The 12258-nt window shown below is 33.5% G+C and overlaps 1 long non-coding RNA gene and 6 other non-coding genes across 7 annotated transcripts; all 7 read left to right on the top strand.

Annotated features, from left to right (window-relative positions):
* The first annotated feature begins 532 nt into the window (after positions 1–532).
* LOC132421427 (small nucleolar RNA SNORD113/SNORD114 family) lies at positions 533–607 on the top strand. The gene has a single exon (XR_009518679.1). It is a non-coding gene; the product is annotated as a small nucleolar RNA SNORD113/SNORD114 family (small nucleolar RNA).
* Positions 608–2602: 1995 nt separating this feature from the next.
* Positions 2603–2680, top strand: LOC132421432 (small nucleolar RNA SNORD113/SNORD114 family). The gene has a single exon (XR_009518683.1). It is a non-coding gene; the product is annotated as a small nucleolar RNA SNORD113/SNORD114 family (small nucleolar RNA).
* Positions 2681–3984: 1304 nt separating this feature from the next.
* Positions 3985–4059, top strand: LOC132421431 (small nucleolar RNA SNORD113/SNORD114 family). The gene has a single exon (XR_009518682.1). It is a non-coding gene; the product is annotated as a small nucleolar RNA SNORD113/SNORD114 family (small nucleolar RNA).
* Positions 4060–5610: 1551 nt separating this feature from the next.
* LOC132419417 (uncharacterized) lies at positions 5611–12182 on the top strand. Its single transcript, XR_009518198.1, has 4 exons — positions 5611–5696; positions 7979–8019; positions 10026–10089; positions 11794–12182. It is a non-coding gene; the product is annotated as an uncharacterized lncRNA (long non-coding RNA).
* Positions 6365–6439, top strand: LOC132421414 (small nucleolar RNA SNORD113/SNORD114 family). Its single transcript, XR_009518667.1, has one exon. It is a non-coding gene; the product is annotated as a small nucleolar RNA SNORD113/SNORD114 family (small nucleolar RNA).
* LOC132421406 (small nucleolar RNA SNORD113/SNORD114 family) lies at positions 8651–8724 on the top strand. Its single transcript, XR_009518661.1, has one exon. It is a non-coding gene; the product is annotated as a small nucleolar RNA SNORD113/SNORD114 family (small nucleolar RNA).
* On the top strand, positions 10453–10525 carry LOC132421421 (small nucleolar RNA SNORD113/SNORD114 family). The gene has a single exon (XR_009518674.1). It is a non-coding gene; the product is annotated as a small nucleolar RNA SNORD113/SNORD114 family (small nucleolar RNA).
* Positions 12183–12258: the final 76 nt, after the last annotated feature.

The following is a 12258-nucleotide window of genomic DNA, read 5'->3' as shown; positions in this document are numbered from 1 at the left end:
TAGGATGATTTGTTCACAAATACTTAGTGGTATTTCAAAAGAATCAATGTGTATAAAGGAAATAAAAATCCCAAATATGGACCAATGATGGAAATATGTTATGAATCAAAAATTATGTTTAGTCTAATTCAGCAGTCTAATTCAGTAGTCGTTTCATTCATTTTTAGAACTACTTAATACTACATTTTATGTTCCTCCACAAATGACTTAAACATTTCCATATCGGTATAGCACTGGCTGGTAACTGTGTGGCAACCCACAAGCCCATGGAAGACTCTGTGTTTGAGAAGTGATTAAAGGTGGTGCTTTCATCACTTTTCATTGACCCATCATTAAGACATGGGCAAACTAAATGAAAGTAACACCCAGATGGACCAATGGTGAATGTGGATTTGGTATGAAGCATGGGTGTTGATTGATCACACATGTTCTCTGAGGTCCATTATAAAAGGAGATTTTGTTCCTGGAATTTTATGATTATATTGTTATTCATGGATCAATTAATAAGTAAATACAGAAAGAACAACGTGTCTGGATCGATGATGAGTTCCATGGGGTATCTGAAACAGGAGTTTTGATTAAATCCATATGCAATTCTGAGGTCCATTGCAAAGAGGCACATGGTTAAATTATTCCCTCTGTGGGAAATGAGCACATGGTACCTTGTGTTTGTACTTTTGTGGTTCTTGGGGATGGATTGTATTTTTATTATAAAGTTGAGCCATAAATAAGTGAAATGTATCAATGAATTTAAAAATCTAATAAGTCATGTACCTATTATTAAGGAATGTGACGAAACATGGATTGTCATTAAAATCTAGCTGAGACTCTGACTCTTTACTATACATTAATAGTAGAGACTGTTACTGCTCTGGAAAGTGGTATATGTATGGTCATTTGTATATAAGAGTTTTTGTTCTGTGGTGGTGGTGGGTTGCTGACTGGTTGTGGTATTAAGGAAATGCAAATGCATTTACTTGTATAAATACTTGTTTAAATAACCACTTAATTGAGAGCCAGAGACCACTGATGAGAATGTTTTGTAAGACAACACTTCTAATTGATCCAATCCTGTTTTTCATTGATTTTTGTTAAAACAATAAAAAAAGAAGCAAGTCTGTTATTCTCAATGGCAATGACCATAGATAGACATAAATTTTGTTCAGTGTTCTTGTCTAGTGGATAAGATCACAGATACTGATATGCTTGTATAAGAGAAAGAAGGTATAATTTTATATCTTAATCTATTTTTTAGGAAGTCAGCAAACCACAGACCAATTCAGAACACATGTTTTGATATCAGGATACTGACTCATTTTGTTTTCTGAGTCAGATATTCTAGGAAAAATTCTAAGCTCTTCTATTCTTTGAAAGGTACACCTGAACTTTTCCAAGTTCCAGTAATTTGATTCTGGGTTAGTGTCTAACCATTTTGAGTTTTCTTTAGAAAAATAAAGACATGATAATATTATTCTTTGAAAAATAAAATGAATCAGTAGGTGAATGAATCCATAAGTCCATATAGTGGAGGATTGGGGAGATGGTACCATGAAACATATTAAATATGTCCAATTCTGCAGAAGTCCAATAAGATGATCTTGGCTCTTCCTATGTAAGTAGCAGGTAAAGTCAGATATCTGTAATTGTAGTTTTAATTTTGTGTTGAACAATGAATTCGGTGGTATTCATATAATTTAATAGTAAAATGTAAGTAAATAAAAGAGTGCCATTCTTAGGAAAATGATGAGAATGTGTTATAGCAATTTGAAAAAAGCTAACTCTATAGTTTTTGATAATAGGCTCTTATTTTTCTTTATAGAATGAACACCACACATCTGATTTAATCATTCTCTAAAGGTGAAGACCCTTACTTCTGAGACTAAGGAGCTTAAAGACCGAAATAAGGAAACATCAATGTTGGTGTTCTAAGCTCCAATGGGGGTTATTAATGGGATCCCACTAAATTATTTCAATAAAATAAATAGTTAAATAGTACATGAAATTAAGGAATGCCAGTTACCAGCTCATGATTGGAATGTGTCATAAACTAACATTTATGATTAATTTGACCCGGCCCAACTAAGGACCGTTACTAAAGTGATGGAGGGCATTTCACGTATTTTCAGAGCAGTTTAACTTCCTACTTAATATTCTTGCCACATTTGCTGAATCCATTTCTTCATTGATTAAGATCTCAGTTGTTAACTCTTTGAGGCTGGAGTACTTTGGAAGATGGCAGATGTCATTTTTGTCAGTTGTGGGCTAAGATGATAGGTCTGTGGTTGTTGATTACACTAGCTTTAATGTAAGGACGAATCAAGTGAAAGAGTAGCAGGTGGGCACTAATCTTAAGTAAGGGATTGATATGAAGCAAGCATGTTGATTAATCCCTACATGTAAAACAGAGCCTCACAGTGAAAAGTGACTGAGTCTATTCACTCTACATGAACAGGGGCAACGAACAGATCTTGGTTGTATTTAAGGCTTTTGTTCTTAGTTTTGCGTCACCGAAGGTAATTGATTGTATAATTATTCGTGAATTCATGAACGAGTGAATCAGTTCAAGAAGGCATAAGTGGATGAAGAAATAGAAAGACATGCCTGGGTCGATGATGGGTATTGGGGGAGGTATCTGAGTCAATAACTTTGATTAAGTGCTCTGTGTAACTTTGAGGTCCACTGTGGAAAGAGAACTAGTAAATATTCTCTGTAGACATTAACTAGTAGTAGAAGTTAGGAAAAGGCAATAAACTTGTTCCTGGGCTTTTGTGGTTCATGGATACGGATTGTATTATTGCAAGTGAATCAGTGCATGAATGAAGAAAGAAATGTACATCTGAAAAACGAAGAGATTTGCTCATGGAGCAATCAGTAGAGTGCAATAAAATAAGTATTAATATTAATACAGTTCTGAAGTAGAATGAACAGGTTTAGTCTGCAATCCTCTTTCACATGGAGCATATGAGTATCTGTGGTCAGGAGGCAATGTTTTGAGTTTTGGTAGTTTGCTATTTTTTAATTAGGAAAAGGAAAAGTGTTTGCATCAGTCAAAAATCTATTAAATAACCATGTACTTAACAGATGTTTATATTCGTGGATATCTGTAATCATTACAGATCTTAATCTTGGGCTAAGTGGTGGAGTTAATAATGTTTATTATATTATTCATAACTAAGAATTCAATACTGGATTAGTAAAAAAATTACATTTTTGAGCCAAAGTTTATTGTTATCTAGTTCTGCCTGGCTAACAATAATTAAAAAATTGAAATCTAGTCTAAATCTGCTTTTTTCGTCCCCAGAGTGAACACAGGACAGCTGATTTAATCATTTAATAAAGAATTGTTATCGCAAGCAAGGAGCATAAAGTCTAATATAAGTAAGTCCCTTGGTTCACATTCTTTGTTTGAATGGTTTATTCATGAGTGTTAGCTGAAGAATTCCAAAGTAATAATTATGTACTACATACATGAAATATATAAAATACTTCAAGTATGGACCAATGATGGGAATGTGTTACAAACCCCAAATTATGTTTAATCTAAATCAGCACAACTGAGGTCATTTTAAAAGCAGATAGAAGTTATTTAATTTATTCTCCTAGCTGTTTAATATTATTTTCTATTTTCTACCATGGTTGATTTCACCATTTGCATATGGGTAGAGGGGCTGATAACTCTTTGTGGGCAGCCCAGAGGTGATTCAGATGGTGGTTTCATTGTTTTTCATGGAACCATCTTTGACATACAGATGAATTAAATAAAAGAGGGCCACACAGGAAGCAATGCTGAATGTGGGTTTGATACAAAGCCGGGATGTTGATCCATCCACACGTGCAGGTTTGAGTTCCATTATAGAAGAAATGTCGTTTATTAGCTCTATAGGGTGAGAGCCTAAAATTCAAGGATCTTGTTTTTGGAATTCTGTGATTGTATTATTTGTGCATCAGAAAATTAATCAATAAATGAAAAAAATTTTTCTAGCAAGGACCAGTGATGAATCTCATGGGGTTTGTGAAACAAGAATTTTGATTAAGCCCATCTGCAACTCTGAGGTCCATAACGAAGAGACATCTCATTATTCTCTTTGTGGGAAATGAGCGTACAAGCACCTTATTCTCAGGCTTTTTGGTTTGGGGTATGAATAGCATTATTAGAATAAATTTAGCCTATGAATAAAGAAATATATCAGTGAATGAGGAATAAGAGAGATATATGTGTAGTACTTTTTAAGGCATGCAATGAAACATTGATAATTACGAAAACAATTTTGAGATTTTTAGTCCCAGTAAATTAATAGTCAAGGCTCTTATCATTTTTGTAAGGAGCATATGGTCATTTGCACACAAAACTCAATGTTTTTGTTTTGTGTGGAGGCGAGTTGCCAATCGATCATTTTATTAAGGAAAGAGAAATACATTTACATAAATAGTTGATTGAATAAACTGTGTAATTGGGAGGGAAGGCATTGAATGATGATGAGACTCTTTTATTCAGCCACATTTGTGATTAATTCAATCTTTTTATGCAATTTTATGTTGCATACAAACAAACTTAAATTAAAGGAACCAGTTTGCTATTCTTTTGGGTAATGACATTAGGACAAATGTAAATATTATTCAATTGGGTAATGACATTAGGACAAATGTAAATATTATTCAAGGTGCTTATCCAGTGTGGGTGGGTCACAGATACTGAAGTTTAATTATAAGTGAACAAATGTATACATTTGTATCTCAATCAATTTTTCAAAAAAGTCAGTCAATATCACCTCAATGGAAAGCATGCAATTGGATGTAAAGATTGTGATTCATCATGTTTTCCACAACTGATGTCCGCAGGAAGATAAAGAGTCACAGGCCTTTCCAACGGTGTACATAGACATTTGTAAATAATAGTGTTTCAGTTCTGTTTTGATGATTGTTTAAGCTTTTTGGAATTCTTTTAGAAAAATAAAGGGATGGTCTTATTATTCCATGAGTAATTAAATAAAGGAATTAGTGAGTGAATTAGTAAATATATTAAGTAGGGTAAAGCTTGGACCATTGGTGAGATTGTGCCGTGAGTTGAATCTCCCATGTATCCAATGCCACACAAATAAAGTTCAATAAAAAAGATGATCTTGGCTCTTCGTGGGTAGTCAGTAGAGAGACATATTCTTGTTTTTTTTTTTTTTTTTTTTGCGGTACGTGGGCCTCTCACTGTTGTGGCCTCTCCCATTGCAGAGCACAGGCTCTGGACGCGCAGGCCCAGCGGCCGTGGCCCACGGGCCCAGCCGCTCCGCGGCACGTGGGATCTTCCCGGACCGGGGCACGAACCCGTGTCCCCTGCATCGGCAGGCGGACTCTCAACCACTGCGCCACCAGGGAAGCCCCGAGACATATTCTTAATAATTATAGTTATTTTTCTTCTGTTTACTGCTAGATCCAGTGGTGTTCGTTGTATTATTTAAAATTAAGAATTGCACAAGTTAATAAATATAAAGTAGAACTCTCTCTTTCCAAATGTTGAGAATAGAATGCAAACCAAGGATTATTGTTACCTGATTCTTGATGTTTAAAAATGGGTAATTGTAGATTGATTCTTTTTAAAATTTGCTTTTTACTGCTCAGAATGAACAACTCTACCGTATTTGATTACTAGCCCATGGCAAAGATCTTGAGTTTTACCTCTTTGGATAAAGAGAGAAGAGATCTGTGTAAGTAATAAAGTTCATGTTCTACTTGGGGGTCTCGGTCATGGGTATCCACTGAGATGTTTTGAGGGAATAAATGGCTGCATACACAAACAATTCAAGGTGGATGACCAATGATTAAAGTGTGTTAGGAATTCAGAATTATGATTACTCCGTTTCAGCATTTCAGCATGACTGAATTTATTAGGACAACAAGATGAAAGGCATTTCACTCACTTTCAGAAAATTTTAATATTCCATTTAATTTTTTTACCACAGTGGATATAAACTTCTCCATTGGTATTGTTATAGACCATGAACCCACTGAGGAGGAGAATATACAAAAATGGAAAATTTTGCATTTTTCTTAGTTGTGGTATAAAATGGAAGTTCATTGTTCATCTTTAAAATATGGATGTTAAGTGAAGGAGGTCCAAGCATGGACGAATGGCTAATATGGAACTGATATGATGCAAGGAAATGGATTCACTCCCATTTTCAATGCTGGGCTGCATTGCACAAAGAGAGCTACTTCTCTAGCTCTGTAGGAAGTGAATGTTCACAGACATATTCATATCTTCAAGGATCTTGGTTTTATTTTCCTAATTAATGGACATTGACTGTATTATTATTAATGAATCAATGAATAAGTCAAGAACAATATATCAAACAAAGGCACAGAATACCAAGTCTGGATCAATGATGAGTATGCGTGGGGCATCTGAATAACATTTTGATTAAACCCAGTCTGTAACTCTGAGGTCCGTTGCATCTTTGGGAAATGTGCTTACGAAGTCAGAAATATTCAAGGATTGTGTTCTTGACCTTTTGTTGTTTATGAATATGGATTGTATTATTGTAAGTAAATAAATGTATGAATAAATAAAGTATAAATAAAGAGGAGGGCTACACCTTGTCCAATTATGAAAGGAGCTTATGAACCAAAAATGATTGTTAATACATTTCTGAAAATTTGAGTTCAATAAAATAGACCAAGGCTACTCCTCCTTTGGGAGCATAGATATATGTGAACATCAGTGTTGTTCTTGGTTGGTGGTGAGCTTCTGGTTGTATGTCTTATTTTAAGAATATTTACATAACTGTACAATAATAATAATAAATATATTCAATAGTAATATAACAAATCATGATAAACATATTAATATAACATATTTAATAAGTAGTAGTTTAATATAATCAATAATGAAAAAATAAAATACAAATGATTAGATAGTTATTGAAACATACAAAAGGTCTAAGCATGAGAATATACTAATTATGAATCCTCTTGTGTTCATTGATTTTTATTTTTAAAAAAGTAAATGCACGTTGTTGATGATTTTTGTGAGTAATCATCAAATGGATAGATTTAGTGTCTCTCAGTGCTTTTGTCAAGTGTTCTTAGGTTTCACCAATATTGGTGCTGTTATTATAAGTGAGTAAAAGCATAATTTCATATCTCAATCTATTATTTAAAAGAGTACAAACTGTGGGCCCGTTAGGAGCATATGTAATATGTGAAGGAGCATGATTAATCCTGTTTTATTGCCTAGAAATCCACTTAAATAAAAAAGATCTGAGCCCCTCCATCTTTAAGGAAGGATCATATAGACCCCACTCTCTAAACACATCTTGCTGTTAACATTTAAATTCAAACAGCCAAAAATAAAAATTTAGTTCCGTAGTAACACTAGGCACATTTCAAGCTATAAGTGGCCAGTGGCTACCATTTTGGTCATTGCTGGTAGAGAAAGTTGCATGTAATAGTATTTAGTTTTGAATAGCAGATGGCTCTATCAGTTTGTACTTCCTTTCAAAAAAAAAGTCTAGATAATTAAATTATGCTGAGAATTATTAAATAAATGAGTGAATAAATTAATCAATAAGTACATAGTTAAAGTATATGTCACCAAGGGGTCAGATTGTGTTTTGAAATAAGAATTTAAATTTATCACATTTTGCAAAAGTTTTCCCCATTAAAAAAATTATGTGGCCTTTTTGCGATTATGTAGGGGTATAGACAAATATTAATAATAGTTATAGTCCTTATATTGGGTGATAGATTAAAACACCTTCATAAAAACATTTAAGAAGTCTTTATTATTTTATTTCACACTAAAAATTAAGTCAATAGATGAAAAGGATACCACTGTTGGATGGATTGATGAAAATGTGACACAAACCAATGTTTCTGGTTAATCTAGTAATGCAGAACTAACTTCTATTTTAAAAATCTAAGTTTACACTTTTCATTCTTTTAAAAATCTGCCTTTTCCTTCTGAATGAACACTCCACGTTGGATTCAGTCGTTGTCCAATGATGAAGACCTTAGCTGTTACTTCTGTAGGTAAGGAGCAATGTAAGTAACAATCAAAGTTTCTGTGTTTTGTTCGTATGGTTTGTTCATGTGTGGTCACTGAGGTAGTTCAAGAGAACAAAAGGCTGTATACATAAAAACCAAACCCAAGAACACCAAGTAGGGACCAATAGTGAAGAATGTGTTATGGGCCAAGGAGTAGAATGAACACATTTCAGCACCTCTGAGATTCATTTTAAAAAGAAATGAAAGGTATTTAATTCATTTTCAGAACCATTTGCTATTTCGTATTATTTCTGCACTGCAGTTGGTTTAAGCATTTCCATATTGTTAGAGATCCAGCCTATTCATTGTTTAGAGGAAGCTCTTAGAAGGTGGAACTTACTGTGTGTGTTCTAGATGTAGGGCACCATTGTGGTTTTTGGATGTTCACTACAGCATGTTTAAAATTGGGTGAATTAAATGAACATGGCCCAATCATGGGTCATTTTTTGCGATGGTACTGAGATGAAGCAAGGCTACCCTTAGATCTAGTCTGAAAGCTCTGTCAGAAATCAGTCTAGAGACAATTATCATAGTTATATCAAGGATCCTGTTCTTGGGAGTCTGTGACTCATGGGAAAATGAAGGTATAAATAACAAAGAAAAAGAGTGCCGAGCCTGGACCAATGATGAGATTGGAGGGTGTCTGAATCAAAACTTTTGATTAAAGCCATCTGTAACTCTGAGGTCCATCATTTAAAAGTGGCCTTCTCTTTTTTTTCCTTTATGGAAATGAGTGTAGAGGCAGAAGTTCAGAATATTCAGGTGTCTTGATGACAGGCGTCCACACCTTCTGGGTATAGATTGATTTTCATAAGTAAATCAATGCATGAATAAATGAAGAAATGTAAAGATGGGTAAATGTAAAAGAAGCTGGGCCTGGACCAGTTATGAGAGTATGTAATGAAACATGGATTATTGTTATATGTTTCTGTAGCACTAAATTCCAGTGAAATATATACATAAAGGCTGTTTGCCTTCTTTTGGAAGGAATATGTATACAGATGTATGTAAGATTCAGAATTATTGTTTGATGTAGGTGGTTGTTTGCTGGTTGGTTGTTTTTACTTAGAGAAGGGAAAAATTACATAAATAAATGCTTGTTAAATAATTATTTAATTGAAAAAAGAATGAGCAAAGCTCATCTTCAGAATGTGCCTTATGAGAAGAGTTATTATTAATCCAACTCTGTTCACTGAGTTTTATTAAAAATAATAAAAGAATCTAGTTTTCAAACCTCTGTGTAGTGAAATAGACATATGGAGATAATAAATATTATTCAAGTTTCCTATCTAATGTTAGTTAATTCCTAGATATCGATGTATTCTTACATGTAAGTAGATGAAGTCCTAATCACAGTCAATAGTCTAAAAGGAGGAAAACATGGCTCAGTAAGAAGCAAGAATAATGACTAATCTTTATGTATACTACTAATCCTCTCTTCCTAGTTTAGGTATGAACATATAGACATTTACATGAAGATCATTTCTGTTCTGGGTTTTTCATGGGTTTATCACTTTGTGTGTGCGTGTGTTTGTATATTTGAATATATGATCAAGTATTCCATGAATAATTCCATAAATGAATAAATAAAACAATGAACAATTGAATTAATATATGAGTAGGGTCAAGCATAGACCTTGGTGAGACTATGCCCTAAATCACAGATTTTAAATTCAACCATTTCTACACAAATTGAGACCATTAAAAAAAGATTATCTAGGTTCTTACCTATGTGGGTAGGGGTCTATAGACAGATATGAGCAATAGTCATAGTTCTTATTTTTGAGTGATGAATTCAACAGTGTTCATTATATTATTTATAAGTAATAGTTAAATCAAGTAATAAAAAGGAGTGCTGTTCTCGGGTCAGTGATGAAAATGACACTTGAATCAACTTAATGATTAACCTAGTACCACGCAACTAATGTCCTTTTAAATCAATCTAATTCTGGACTGTTCATTCTTTTGATCATTGGCATTTGACTCCACAGGATGAAGACCATGGCTGCTTTCATCAGTCTGTTTTGAGGAAGATCTTGACTGTTACCTTTGTGGGTAAGGATTCTAATGACTAAACTAAAATAATAATAGTCAAAAGATCTTGTCAAAAGATCTTGGAGTGAATTTTTCATTAGTGTTTGTTGAATTATTTAGATTAGGAAGATGCAAGAGAGCTGGAAGGGGAAGCATAGAAAACAAGGATGATAATTGATCCATACATACCTCAATGAGGGCCACTACAAAAAGAGATCTCATCTATTGAGAAAGATCTAGTTTATGGGAAAAGAGCCTATACACAGATGTTGGTCATATTCAAGGGTCTTGTTCTTGACTTTTTTTAAATTCATGGATATTGATGTTATTACTGTTGGTGGATCAATGAGCAAAGGTATAAATGAACAAAAAGATTGCTTAGCCTGGATCGATGATGAGTACCCTGGGGTGTCTGAAGTCAAGGACTTTGATTAAACCCTATAACTCTGAGGTCCATTACAAAAAGATTCATTCCTCTTTATCTCTACAGGAAATGAACTTGTTCAAGGAGTTAAAAATATTCAAGAGTTTGTTCTTGTGGTTGGGTTTCTGAGTATTGTATTTTCAGTAACTCAATGCATGAATAAATCAAGAAAGTATACATGAATAAGGACAAAATGGTTTATTCCTGGTCCAAATATGGGAGAATGTAATGTAATATATGTAATATAAAAATCATTATTAATACATTTCTGAAGCACTGAGTTCCAGTAAAATAAATTGATTGAAGCTGACCATTTTGAGTAAAGAGCATCTCGATAAATGGGTGTAAGAGCTCATGTTGTTTTTCTGGGTTGGGTTGTTGGTTTTTGTTTTATTAAGAGAAGGGCAAAACATTTACTTAATTATTGATTAAATAACTACATAATTGAGAGTGGGCTTATACTTGGACCTATGTTGAGAATGTCACATGACAAGTTATGATTAATTCAATGATCTTCTACTTTTTAATTAAAAAAAGAACAAGAAAAAATTATCTGATCTTTTTTCTGTGCCTAGTGAGCATATGCACAGGCATTAATATTGTTCTGTTTCTGTGGAGTCACAAGTATTAATGTTATTATTATAAATATATCAAGGAATAAGTTAATATTTTAATCAGTTCCTTGAAAGAAGGTAACGCATGACCCAGTGAGGACCATGTGTTATGAAACAAGGAGAGTGATTAATCCAGTTCTAACGGTTGCTCTCTAGGTAAAAAAAGTAGACCTAGGCTCTTAATTTTTGAAACGGTCAATATATTTAGAGAGGATTTCTCTTCCTGGCTTGTTGGTGCAATTACTTTAAAAAAATGGAAGATAAAATGACTCCATGTATAGCTATATGCATACATACATATATAAAGATGGGACAAGCATGGACAATTGCTGAGAATGTGCTCGAATCTAAGACTCAGATTAACCGATTCTCTCCAAGAAAGGTTCATTTAGAAAGTTGTTGGAGCTCTTACCTGACTGGGTAGGGGACACACATAGTTCTTATTCTTTTGTCTGGTGTTGCTTTCAGAGGTGTTCATTATATTCGTTACATTTAATACTTGATTCAATCAATCAAGCAATATACCATGGAGAGTTTTAATATACAACAAGCACTTAAGGTTTATTGCTCATCAGTTGTTGACTTGAAGTCAACTAGAAAAATCTGAATCTAGCCTTTCCTATCTATCTATCTATCTATCTACCTAATCTAATCTGTCTATTTTCATATTTGCTTTGTACTCTACAGAATGGATGCACAACGATTCAATTAAGGACTATAGAAACTTACGTAAGTAGCAGTCAAAGTAATTGCTTCTGGTTTGGTGGTTTGTCATGGGTGTTAACTCTGTTATTGGAAGGGAATAAATGGCTACATGTACAAATTAAATGAATGGAGATCATGTGTGGGCCAATTCAGTACATCTGTGGTCAATTAAGGAGAAAAAAGAAAGACCATTTTATTTATTTTCACAGTTAATTATTCAATTAATTAATTAATGTACAATGTATTATCAATTTTAATTTGAGTCACAGTTGATTTAAACCTCCCTCTATAAAGACATGGTTTTGTCACATTCAAACAGTAAAATGGGGTCAATATAAAGTATTGTATTAATTAATCTATATAGAAAACATTATGGCCAATTAATGAAATATATATATATTGTCAGTGGGAAGTAATTCTATAGAGAAATGTTAGAGATATTCAAGG

Source organism: Delphinus delphis, chromosome 2, assembly GCF_949987515.2.
Source record: "Delphinus delphis chromosome 2, mDelDel1.2, whole genome shotgun sequence".
NCBI classification, from domain to species: domain Eukaryota; kingdom Metazoa; phylum Chordata; class Mammalia; order Artiodactyla; family Delphinidae; genus Delphinus; species Delphinus delphis.
Note: the sequence above shows the minus strand (reverse complement) of the source record. Positions and strands in the feature narration are given on the sequence as shown.